The 12,582-nt window shown below is 39.5% G+C and overlaps 1 protein-coding gene across 2 annotated transcripts in view; it reads right to left on the bottom strand.

Annotated features, from left to right (window-relative positions):
- The window catches only part of MARCHF1 (membrane associated ring-CH-type finger 1), a 138,263-nt gene that overhangs the window by 123,499 nt on the left and 2,182 nt on the right, over positions 1-12,582 (bottom strand). The gene's annotated exons all lie outside the window — the stretch shown is intronic.

The raw sequence follows: 12,582 nt of genomic DNA, 5'->3' as shown, positions 1-12,582 counted from the left end.
GCCCAAGCATAGTGACCTGCTGACAGTGGTTAGCCTACAGATGTGACCTAAGAAAGGCTAATTCTATTCCTTCTCTGGGATTTCATGAAACTGCTTGAAGAGAACATTTACCTTTTCTATGAAGCCACTGTAAAATGCAAGGCTGCCACTGTTTTTGTCCACAATGCTTATTCTCTGCTGTACAAAGGAAGCTTGACTGGAGTCAGAGAAAATAAGAACCACAGAGAGAAGGCATGGAAGCAAGGGAGCCACATTGCCTGACTCTCTGAAGATCGTGAGACATCTGTATACCTGATTTTCAATTTCTGTCACTAATACATCAAGCTCATTTTAACTAGTTTCAGCCAATTTTAACCTGGTAGATGAGTCCAGACCAAAACTAGGTAAAGCATGGATGAAGAGGGAGAACAGACAGGTAGAAGAGAGTCAGTCATAAGGGTACGGTGGTAATGGGGAAGAGGACCCAGATCAAAGCAGCATCCAGAAGAAGAAGTGGCAGGACTTGGTTGGGACCAGATATACTCAATGAGAAGGAAAAATTGTCAAAAACAGGAAAATTTTTGCAAGAAGGGGCAGTTAGGATGGGGAAGTGGATTTGAAGGGAAATAATAGTCAAATGATGACAGCTGAGTTCCTGGTAAAGCCGGGACTTTGTCAGCCTACGGTTTCAGTCTGATGACCCACCCCACACTGGGATGATGGTGGGAAATCAGGAAGGTGACCTGATTTTGTGCTTTGTGTCAGTGCTGAGCAGAGGATGACAGAAAACTCTGATTATGCTTCACACACTCAGTCTTTACCAGGGAGAATTTGTAGCTTCGAACAGAGGTTCTTGAATTGTGATCCCTAGATGAGCAGCATCTGTATCACTTGGGAATGTATTAGAAGTACAGAGTCATGGCCCAACCCCAGAGGAAGGCATCAGAGACCCTGGGGTTGGGGGCAGGGTCTGCCTTTGACTAGGCCCCGTGGTTGACACTGATATCCGCCAACAGCTGGTGAAGAGTACGCTCTATATGGGGCTCTACCACAGGTGAGGCAACCCACCACTGACTACTATGATTTCACACAGGAAGAAGGACTCCCTTTGAAAAATTCATTTTCCCTGAATCTGTTCAGTCAAAAACTGTATATTGAATATGTGCTATCTGCCAAGCACTTTGAACACTGTAGAAAACAAACCTGATATCTTCAACTATGAAAAGACATAGATGTTGGCAATTAAAAATTAGGCGATAGTCGGGGGAGAACAAGACAGTGGAGGAGCAGGTGGACGTGGAGTCCATCTCTTTCCACAGATACATCAGGAACACAGCTTCAGACACAGAAGTGCATGCAGAACAGCAGCTCAGAGTGGACAGGAGGACCTGACCAGTGGAAAAGAATATATAGGAGCATGCAAAATGTGGTAGGACAAAGGAACTCGGTAGGAAAAACAGGAGTGTTAGTAGGACTGAACCTGCCCTTAGTGGGTGGGGGAACTGAAACAGAGGCCTGATCTCCACATCGGGGCAATTGTCTGAGTCAGAGGAGAAACATTTAAGGCTGGGAGTGAAACAGTTGATCTGTGGCAGCCTAAATGGAATGAAAATCAGACAGTCCTTGCCACAGTCATACAGACCCCAGACAGGGATGCAGGTTCCCCTGGAAGGCGCAGCAGCTAGGAGCTGGAATTTAGGGATTGTGGAGCAATCCCAGGATGAGGGCTGCTGTTAACTGTAGAGAGACAAATCAAGGGGATTTGAGGGAGGAGATTGGGGTGGGAAATGCCTGTGGAGGAAAGCCAGGCAGCCATGGAAGCAAGGCGAAACTGCTGAGTCATGCATAGGGGGTGGAGCCATCACCATAGCCTCTCTCTTCCCACACTCCAGCATTGGCAGCTGAACAATAGAGAGGCTGGCCCATCAAACACCTGATGCACTGAATAGTACCCCACCCAGGGTGCTTCTTTAAGAGACTGATGCGCCAGAACTACAGAGTAGGACACCACTTAGGGTGTCACTTTAAGTGCCTGACATGCTGATCTACAGAGTAGGAACCCAGCCAGGGGGCCCCCTCTATGTGCTTGATGCACCAACAACAGACAAGGACCCCAGGCAAGGGATCCCTCTAAGTGCCTGAAGGGGCAGAGCTACAGAGAAAGACTGGTGAAAGAAAGAGGCCTTCTCATTTCTAGCTACAAGAGTCTTAAAAAAAGACTCAGACAGGGCCATAACTCCTGGGGCAGAGGAATTACATCCGTGTCCTGCACACTTGGTGCACCCAGGGTCCCTGCAAGCCAAGCAGTTTCACCACCTTCACACTCAACTCTCACTAGGGCAGAGCTGCCACAGGCAAAAAAAAAAAGAAAAAAAAAAAATCTTGTGTCTATACATGCAGGGTCGCTTTGGTTGTGTCCAACTCTTTGTGACCCTGTAGACTGTGGTCTGCCAAGCTTCTCCATCAGGGGGCTTCTCTAAGCAATAATACTGGAGTGTATTGGCCAATACTGGTTGCTATACCCTTCTAGAGCATTGTATTTCCTGCTGCCTTAGCTGCCAACTCCCCTGAGTACCTGGTGCTGCCAGAACCACTGTGACCCAAGCAGCTGCACCTCCTCCACACTTGGCCCTCACAGGGGCAAATCCAAGTCCTCCAGGGCAGCCTCAGGAGCAAACCCCAGTGGATGATTCCCCCATCCAGAGGTGGAAATAAAACTACAATTGAAACCCAGGGGCAGTGTGGCTAAGGAAGAAGACCCAAAACTTTCCCACCAGCTATACAAGCTGCAGATTAAATTTCCACAATCAACTAGGCAGACTCCGTGTCTATGGAATATATTAAAGGACTTTGAGAGCTCCCACAAAGGAAAACACATTAGTTCTGATAGCTGTGGACATTGGAAGCAAGAACACACAGGCATAGGACCAGATTAGATTCTGAGCTGCCCCCAGAGCAGGTCCAGAGAGCAGCAAAGTGTTGGAGGGCATCCTAGGGAGGTGAGGTGGACTGTGACTCCCAGTGAGGGAAAGGACTCTGACAGCAGTGACTCTGACAGCAGTGACTTATTCTTACGTTTTCACTTGTTCTATTGGATTTATGTGTGTGTGTTTTCCCCCTCTGTTGTAGTTGTAGATTTTATTGGCATTATGAAATCTAATTAAATTTTTGAGCTTTTTTTCCACTAAGTCACATTTTTTGTTGTCATAAACCTCTGCCTCTACATTGGGCTTTTGCAGCTCTGTGGAGTTTTCCTTTTCTTTTTTTGATTTTAATTTTTTTAACCTATTATGATTTTTCTACATTTATTCCTTTGTTTGCTTTTCCTACTATTCTGTTCCCCTTGCAGCTAATCTTCAATGTATATAAATCTTCTTTATCTACCTCTATTTAACTTTGCATACCTATTCTTTCTTTCTTTCCTTTCCTCTCAACATATTTGTTAGTTTCATTTTCATTGCTTTATTCCCCAATTGGCATCTTGCTTTAGTTTTGTTTTCCAGTTTGTGCTTTAGTTAGTTTTGTTCTTAACTGGTAGATATAATTTTTGGTTTCCTTTGTTCGTCAGGTCAATTTGTTGTACTTTATTTTTGTTGGACTGTTTTGATTTTGCTTATGGGTGTGTATATATATGTGTGTGTATTCAGTCACACTTTTTATTGTTATAAACCTCTGCCTCTACGTTGGCCCTTTGCAGTTGTGTGGAGTTTTCCTCCTTTTTTTCCCCCTTTCTTTCTTTTTCTTTTCTCTTTTTTACAATTTTAATTTTTTAAAACTATTATATTTTTTCTACATTTATTCCTTTGGCTGCCTTTTCTACTGTTGTTTCCCCCTTGAAGTTAATCTCTAATGTATATAAATCTTCTTCATCTACCTCTATTTAACTTTGCATATCTGTTCTTGCTTTCTCTTCTTTCTTTGCTTTCCTTTCAACATACTTGTTAGTCTTGTTTTCATTGCTTTATTCCCCACTTGGCACCTTGCTTTTTTGTTTTCCAATTTGTGCTTCAGTTAGTTTTATTCTTAACTGGTAAACATAATTTTTGATTTCCTTTGTTCACTGGGTCAATCAACTGTACTTTATTTTTGTTGGACTGTTATGACTTTGCTTATGGGTGTATATGTATATGTATATGTGTATATTCCATTATTTTAATTATTATTTGCCTGATTTTGTAACTGCCATTTATCTAGGGTTCCCCTTTGGTTTCTCATGTTTGAGTATTTGTTTTAATCTCACTTAATGCCATAACAAACTACTTGTGGAATCTTCATTCCTGACCAGAGATAAAGTCCTGAATCTTTGTAATAGGAGCAGACTCCAAGATACCAGAGAACTAACCCTAGGGAGTATCAAATTGTGAGAACTCACACAAAGGAAGCCACTGGAATACAAGACTCAACATCATCCAACCACCAGTAGAACCCTGTGCAAGACACCTCATCTAAACAATAAAACAAAAATACAAACCCAATAATCAGCAGACAAGATTACCACCTCAGTCAGCCTTGCCCATCAGAGGAAAAAGAAAGAAACCAAAAAACTCAGCACAAATATCACCCTGTATGAAGCTTACACAAACCAAAGGACAAACCTTAGGAGGGCAGAAACCAAAAGGAAGAAAGAATTTAACCCTGAAGCCTGAGAAAAGGAGACCTCAAACACAATAAGTTTAAAAAAAAATAACGAAAAGGCAGAGAAATACTACACAAATGAAGAACAAATTAGAAACACAGAAGTCCAAATAAATGAAGAGGAAATAGGCAAACTACCTGAAAAAGAATTCAGAATAATGATAATAAAGATCAAAAACCTTGAAAACAAAATGAAGAAAAAGCAAGAATTAATTAACAAAGACCTAAAAGAATTAAAGAATTAAAAGAATTAAAGAATAAACATACAACACAATTACTGAAAATAAAAATACTCTGGAAGGAATCAATAGCAGAGTATCTGAAGCAGAAGAACAAATCAGTGAGCTGGAAGATAGAATGATGGAAATAACTTCTGAAGAGCAGAATAAAGTAAAAAGAATGAAAAGAATTGACAATCATCTCAGAGACCTCTGGGACAATATCAAATGCACCAACATTCAAATTTTAGGGGTCTCAGAAGAAGAGAAAAAGAAAGGGTATGAGAAAAGTTTTGAAGAGATTGTAGTTGAAAATTTCCCCAACATGGAAAAGGAAATAGTCAATCAAGTTCAAGAGGCACTGCTGCTGCTGCTGCTAAATCGCTTCAGTCGTGTCCGACTCTGTATGACCCTGCTGTCCTTGGGATTCTCCAGGCAAGAACACTGGAGTGGGTTGCCACTTCCTTCTCCAATGCATGAAAGTGAAAAATGAAAGTGAAGTCACTCAGTCATGTCCAACTCTTAGCGACCCCATGGACTGCAGCCCACTAGGCTCCTCCGTCCATAGGATTTTCCAGGCAAGAGTACTGGAGTGGGTTGCCATTGCCTTCTCCGCCAAGAGACACAGAGTCCCATATAGGATAAACCCAAGAAGAAACACACCAAGACACATACTAATCAAACTAATGAAGACTAAACACAAAGAAAGAATATTAAAAGGAGCAAGGGAAAAGCAACAGGTAACATAGAAGGGAAACCCCATAAGTTTAACAGCTGATCTTTCAGCACAAATTCTGCAGGCCAGAAGGGAATGGCAGGATATATTTAAAGTACTGAAAGAGAAAAATCTACAACCAAGATTATTGTACCCAGCAAGAATCTCACTCAAAAATGATGGAGAAATAAAAAGCTTTTCAGATAAGCAAAAGTTAAAGAGAATTCAGTACCATCAAACCAGCTTTACAATAAATGTTAAAGGGACTTATATAGTTAAGAAATACAAAAGAAGAAAAAAGATCTACAAAATCAACTCCAAACAATTTAAAAAAATGGCAATAGGAACATAAATATCAATATTTACTTCAAATGTAAATGGATTAAATGTTCCAACCAAAAGACACAGACTGGCTGAATGGATACAAAAACAAGACATATATATATATATATATATGTATGCTGTCTACAAGAAACCCACTTCAGACCTAAAGATACATACAGACTGAAAGTGAGAGGATGGAAAAATATATTCCATGCAAATGGGAAGCAAAAGAAAGCTGGAGTAGCAATTCTCATATCAGACAAAATAGACCTTAAAATAAAGAAGATTACAAGAGATAAGGAAGGCTACTACATAATAAACAAGGGATCAGTCCAAGATGAAGACATAACAATGCACCCAACAAAGAAGCACCTCAATACATAAGGCAAACACTAACAGACATAAAAGGAGAAATTGATGGTAGCACAATAATAATAGGAGACTTTAACACCCTTCTCACACCAATGAGCAGATCATCAAAACAGAAAAATAATAAAGAAGCACAAGTCTTAAATGATGCATTAGATAAGATGGATCTCAATGATATCTTCAGGACATTCCATCCAAATGCAGAATACACCTTCTTTGCAAGTGCACATGGAACATTCTCCAGGATAGACCACATCTTGGGTCACAAATCAAACCTCAGTAAATTAAAGAAAATTTAAATCATATCAAGCATCTTCTCTGACTAAAACGCTATGAGACTAGGTATCACCTACAAGAAAAAAAACTGTAAGAAACACAAACACATGGAGATTAAACAATACATTTCTAAATAACCAACAGGTTACTGAAGAAATCAAAAGGGAAATAAAAAAATTTCTAGAAAAAAATGACAGTGAAAACACAACTCAAAACCTATGGGATGCAGCAAAAGAAGTTCTAAGAAGGAAGTTTATAGCAACACAATCCTACCTCAAGAAAAAAGAAAAATGTTGAATAGAAAATCTGACTTTACACCTAAAACAACTGGAAAAATAAGATTAAAAGCCCCCTAAATTATCAGAAGGAAAGAAATCATAAAGATCCAAGCAGAAATAAGTGAAAAAGAAATGAAAGAAACAATAAGTAAAGATTAGTAAAACTAAAAGCTGGTTATTTGAGAAGATAAACAAAATTAACAAACCTTTGGCTAGACTCATGAAGAAAAAGAGAAGAATCAAATCAACAAAATTAGAAATGAAAAAGGAGAGGTTACAACAGACAATGTAGAAATACAAAGGATTATAAGAGATTATGAATAACTATATGGCAATAAAATGGATAACCTGGAAGAAATGGACAGATTCTTAGAAAAGTTCAATCTTCCAAGACTGAACCAGGAAGAAATAGAAATTATGAACAACCCAAATAAAATCACTTAACTTCAAGTTATGATAAAAAATCTCCCCCCAAAAACAAAATCTCAGGACAAGATGGCTTCACAGGAGGATTCTATCAAACATTTAGAGAAGAGCTAATGCCTATCGTTCTAAAACTCTTTCAAAAAATTGAAGAGGAAGGAACACTTCCAAACTCATTCTATGAGGCATCCATCACCCTGATACCAAAATTGGACAAAGATGACACACGAAAAGAAAACTACAGGCCAATATCACTGATGAACATAGATGCGAAAATCCTCAACAAAATTTTAACCAATGGAATTCGGCAATACATCAAAAAGCTTATACACAAAGATCAAGTTGGGTTTATTTCAGGGATGCAAGGATTCTTCAATATATGCAAATCAATCAGTGGGATACATCATATTAACAAATCAAAAGATAAACACTATACAAAAATCTCAACAGATGCAGAAAAAGCCTTTGACAAAATTCAACACCCATCTATGATTAAAACTCTTCAGAAAATGGGCATAGAAGGAACCAACCTCAACATAGTAAAGGCCATATAAGATAACCCTATAGCAAACATTATTCTCAATGGTGAAAAACTGAAAGCATTCCCCCTAAGATCAGGAACAAGACAAGGGTGTCCACTCTCACCACTATTATTCAACATACTTCTGGAAGTCCAAGCACAGAAATCAGAGAAGAAAAATAAATAAAGGAATCTAGATTGGAAAAAGAGAAGTAAAGCTCTCACTGTTTGCAGATGACATGATACTCTACATAGAAAACCCTAAAGATAGTATCAGAAAATTATTCGAGCTAATAAGTGAATTTAGCAAAGCTGCAGGATACAAAATCAGTACACAGATATCACTTGCATTTCTATACACTAATAATGAAAAATCAGAAAGAGAAATTAAGGAATCAGTCCCATTCACCATTGCAACAAAAAGAATTAAATATTTAGGAAGAAACTTACCTAAGGAGACAAAATAACTGTACACAGAAAATTATAAGACAATAGTGAAAGAAATCAAAGATGACATAAACAGATTGAGAGACATTCCATGTTCCTGGGTAGGAGGAATCGGTATTGTGAAAATGACTATACTACCAAACACAATCTACAGATTCAATGTGATCCCTATCAAATTACTAATGACATTTTTCACAGAACTAGAACAAAAAATTTCACAATTCATATGGTAACACGAAAGGCCCTGAATAGCCAAAGCAGTCTTGAGAAAGAATGGAACTGCAGGAATCAACCTTCTCTGACTTCAGATTATACTACAAAACTACAGTCATCAAGGCAGTATGGTACTGGAACAAAAACAGAAATATAGAACAATCTAACAAGATGGTAAGCCCAGAAATAAACCCATGCACCTATGGGTACTTTATTTTTGACAAAGGAGGCAAGAATATACAATGGAACAAAGACAGCCTCTTCAATAAACGGTGCTGGGAAAACTGGACAGCTCCATGTAAAAGAATGAAATTAGAACACTTCCTAACACTTTACACAAAAATAAACTCAAAATGGATTAAAGACCTAAATGTAAGACTAGAAACTATAAAATTCTTAGAGGAAAACAAAGGCAGAACACTCGATGATATAAATCAAAGCAAGATCCTCTATGACCCACCTCATAGAGTAATAGAAATAAAAACCAAAGTAAACAAGTGGGACTTGATTAAACTTAAAAGCTTTCTCACAGCAAAGGAAACTATAAGCAAGGTGAAAGACAACCTCAGAATGGGAAAAAATAATGGCAAAGGAAACAACTGACAAAGGATTAATTTCCAAAATATACAAGCAGATCATACAACTGAATACCAAAAAAACAACCCAATCAAAAAGTGGGAAGAAGAGCCAAACAGATTTCTCCAAAGAAGACATACAGATGGCTAACAAACATATAAAAAGATGCTCAACATTGCTCATTATTAGAGAAAGGCAAATCAAAACTACAATGAGACATCACCTCACATCAGTCAGAATCGCCATCATGAAAAAGTCTGCAAAAAATAAATGCTGGAGAAGGTGTGGAGAAAAGGGAACTCTTGCAGTTGATGGGAATGTAAATACACATTTATAGCCACTATGGAAGACAGTATGAAGATTCCTTAAAACACTAGGAATAAAACCACCAAATGACCCATCAATCCCACTCTTAGGCATATACCCTGAGGAAACCAAAATGGAAAAAGACACATGGATCCCAGTGTTCACTGCAGCACTATTTACTATAGCTAGAATATGGAAACAACCTACATGTCCACGAACAGATGAATGGATAAAGAAGTTGTGGTATATATACACAATGGAATATTACTCAGCCATAAAAGGAACACCTTTGAGGCACTTCTAACGAGGTGGATGAACCTAGACCCTATTACACAGAGTGAAGTAAGTCAGAAAGAGAAAGATAAATATTGTATACTAATGCATATATACAGAATCTAGAAAAATGGTACTGAAGAATTCATTTACAGGGCAGCAATGGAGAAACAGACATAGAGAATAGACTTATGGACATGGGGAGAGGGGAGGAGAGGGTGAAGTGTATGGGAAGAGTAACATAGAAACTTAATATTACCGTATGTAAAATAGATAGTCAATGGGAATTTGCTGTGTGGCTCAGGGAACTCAAACAGGGGCTGTGTATCAACCTAGAATGGTGGGATGGGGAGGGAGATGAAAGTGTGTTTCAAAAGGGAGGGGATATATGTATACCTATGGCTGATTCATGTTGAGGTTTGACAGAAAACAGCAAAATTCTCTAAGGCAATTATCCTCCAATAAAAATAAATATATTAAAAAAAACTAGGATATGTTGACTGAATCACTATTCTGTACACCTGAAACTAATACAATATAAGAAATGAACAATATTGCAATAAAAGTTTTAAAAGACGATATGGAAATGAAGGCGACCTGAGTGTTGGTTAGGGAATCACAAAGTTTTCCCCAAAGGAATGACATCCAAATTAAATAGAAATGATTAGAATTAATCTGATGAAGCGAAGATCGGATAATATGAAGGCATTCCTGAAAGGTGAGAGCATGGCTCTTTCAGAGACCTGAAGACAGACCAGCCTGAGTGGTCATTGTTAACAATGCTGTTGAAGCTGAGGAGGCTGGTTTGACAGATCATTCAGACCCTTGTAAATTCTATTAACGATTTTGAACTCACCACAGATGGCGACTAAGAGGCTATTGAAAAGTTTCAAGCATAAGCTAACATAATTTTTTAATGTAAATTTTCTATGTAAAAAAAGGCAAAATCTTTTCCATTCCACGAGTGTGGGTATGATGGCATGATGGCATGATGATTTAAATTTCCTCTAAGTTGTAGGTTGCTAACAGAGACAGTTTCTCTGCATGAGGCTTTGATGAGGGAGGGTAGAGTGGGTAGTGGGTAGTGGGTAGAGTGGGTAGTGGGTAGAGTGTCCTTGTGGGACTAAATACCAGGAAGAAACAAGGAAGAAGGGGCTTAGAAGCTGCTTCTGCTTTGTGGTTCTGGCTGAGACTGGTCCTGCTTGTTCATGTCTGAAGTGGCAGGAGTGCAAGTTCATATTCCTGTCCTACACGGGGACCCTGGTGCTCAAGCTGGTCCCATCTACAGCCTTTACAGATGTCATTCACTTTCCAGTCCCCCCACCTGAGAATGGTACCCAGATCCTCTCTGGCCTTGAGAAGATTTTCACTATTAATATCTTGGTGTGATTGTCCTGTGCTCAGACATCACGTGAATGACCAGTGGAAATATGCAGCGATTTAATGTCAGTCTGTGTATAGTTCACTAATGCTTGAAAAAACCACTCAGACTGAGCCTGGACTGCCCTCCCGCATTTCAGTGATATGACTCATGTAGTCTGCTCAATAGCTGATCTTGCACTACCACAAACAGCCTGCCTATAATTGAACTCATTGTCTTTCCCAATTTAGCTGGCCTCTGACACTTCTGTTTCTGTCAGTAGCACCAGCTTTTACTGCCTCCCAAGGTCCAAGATCTGGAGTCATCCTTGACTCCTGTAGGGTCTGCCTTTACCAATGCCAAGCGTTCAGTTGTTCCTGATGACCTGGCAGTGGGGGGATCCTCTCCACCTGAGGGGGTCCTGCTCAACCTGCCCCAAGGGCCTGGATGCCCACCAGGCCTCTCTGCCAGGCTAGCTTCTCCTTTCCTCAGTCCCAATCCCAGCTCTTAAGGGGATCCCAGGTTGTGGTAGCTCCCAGCAATTTCCCTTTTTTTCAAATTCCTATAGTATTCCTCTTCTAAAATCTTGAACTTTCATCTTTTCAAGTGTATATTCAACTTCTGTCACTAGTTAATAGGCCACTTGAGTGAAGAATCAAGTCTTTCTGTCACTTTTTATCCTCAGCTCCCAGTATAATATATGGCCCATAGGATTTGCTTAGTGGGTATATTTTGACAATAACCCACAGCAAGAAGTAACTATAGGCCCACTGATATCATTTTATTAATAGGCGTCTATGTTGAATATTCTTTTTCTCCAGAGCAGTGCTTTTAAGTTTGGAGAGCCAGCCACTATGACTCTAATTGCAAGCATTCCTTTTTCTCTAATTACCATTAAGTCTACAACTAGCTTCTTTAACTGTCTTCCATGAAATTACATTGAAAGTAGATTTGGGGAATGACCACAGATGTTTACTAGTGAGGAGTTCTTAGTCTAGACTAGAAGTAGTGTTTTATTCTGTTCCCAGACACTGTAGCGAAGCCACACTTAAATCATAGTCAAAAGATTACAAGAAATTTGCTTGCTTCAGTATATGGGTCAAACGGTGTCACTTCTCGTTTAACTCCCTTAGCGTGCTTTGCACGGCCCTCCCCACCTCTCTGACCTCATCCCCACCAGCGTCCCCTCCCTCTCTATACCCCAGCAGCAGCAGCAGCAGCAGCTTTCGGTTCCCCAGACCCCAGTGGCATGCTGTCTGCACACCCTTCCCTGTTCCTTCCTCGATTAGTTCCCGTCATGCCTGGGCCACAGGCAGTTCGTCACTTCCTTAAGACAGTCCTTCTCTGATCTCCCAGCACAGATCTACTTTCCTCGTTATACACTCCTACATCACTTATCTCAACTGCGATTAACTGTGGCATAGTTTGTGTTCATCCCCACCAGACAGTAAGCTCTCAGATGTCAAGTGCCTGCAATAAAAGCCTGATGCACTATAATCAATAAATGCCTGAGTGAATAAGTAAATGAGAGTTTTTTGAACGACCCATAAAATTTTCAGAGAAACAAGCCGTTATAATATTATTTATATCCAGAGATTAATTTTCCTACTCATCCTGCCCTGAATGAACATAGGAAGCTCTCTCTGGGTCCTGTGATTCACATGAAAACA

The sequence above is a fragment of the Ovis aries genome, chromosome 6 (genome assembly GCF_016772045.2).
Source record: "Ovis aries strain OAR_USU_Benz2616 breed Rambouillet chromosome 6, ARS-UI_Ramb_v3.0, whole genome shotgun sequence".
NCBI lineage: Eukaryota > Metazoa > Chordata > Mammalia > Artiodactyla > Bovidae > Ovis > Ovis aries.
This window is presented reverse-complemented; position numbering and strand designations above follow the sequence as displayed.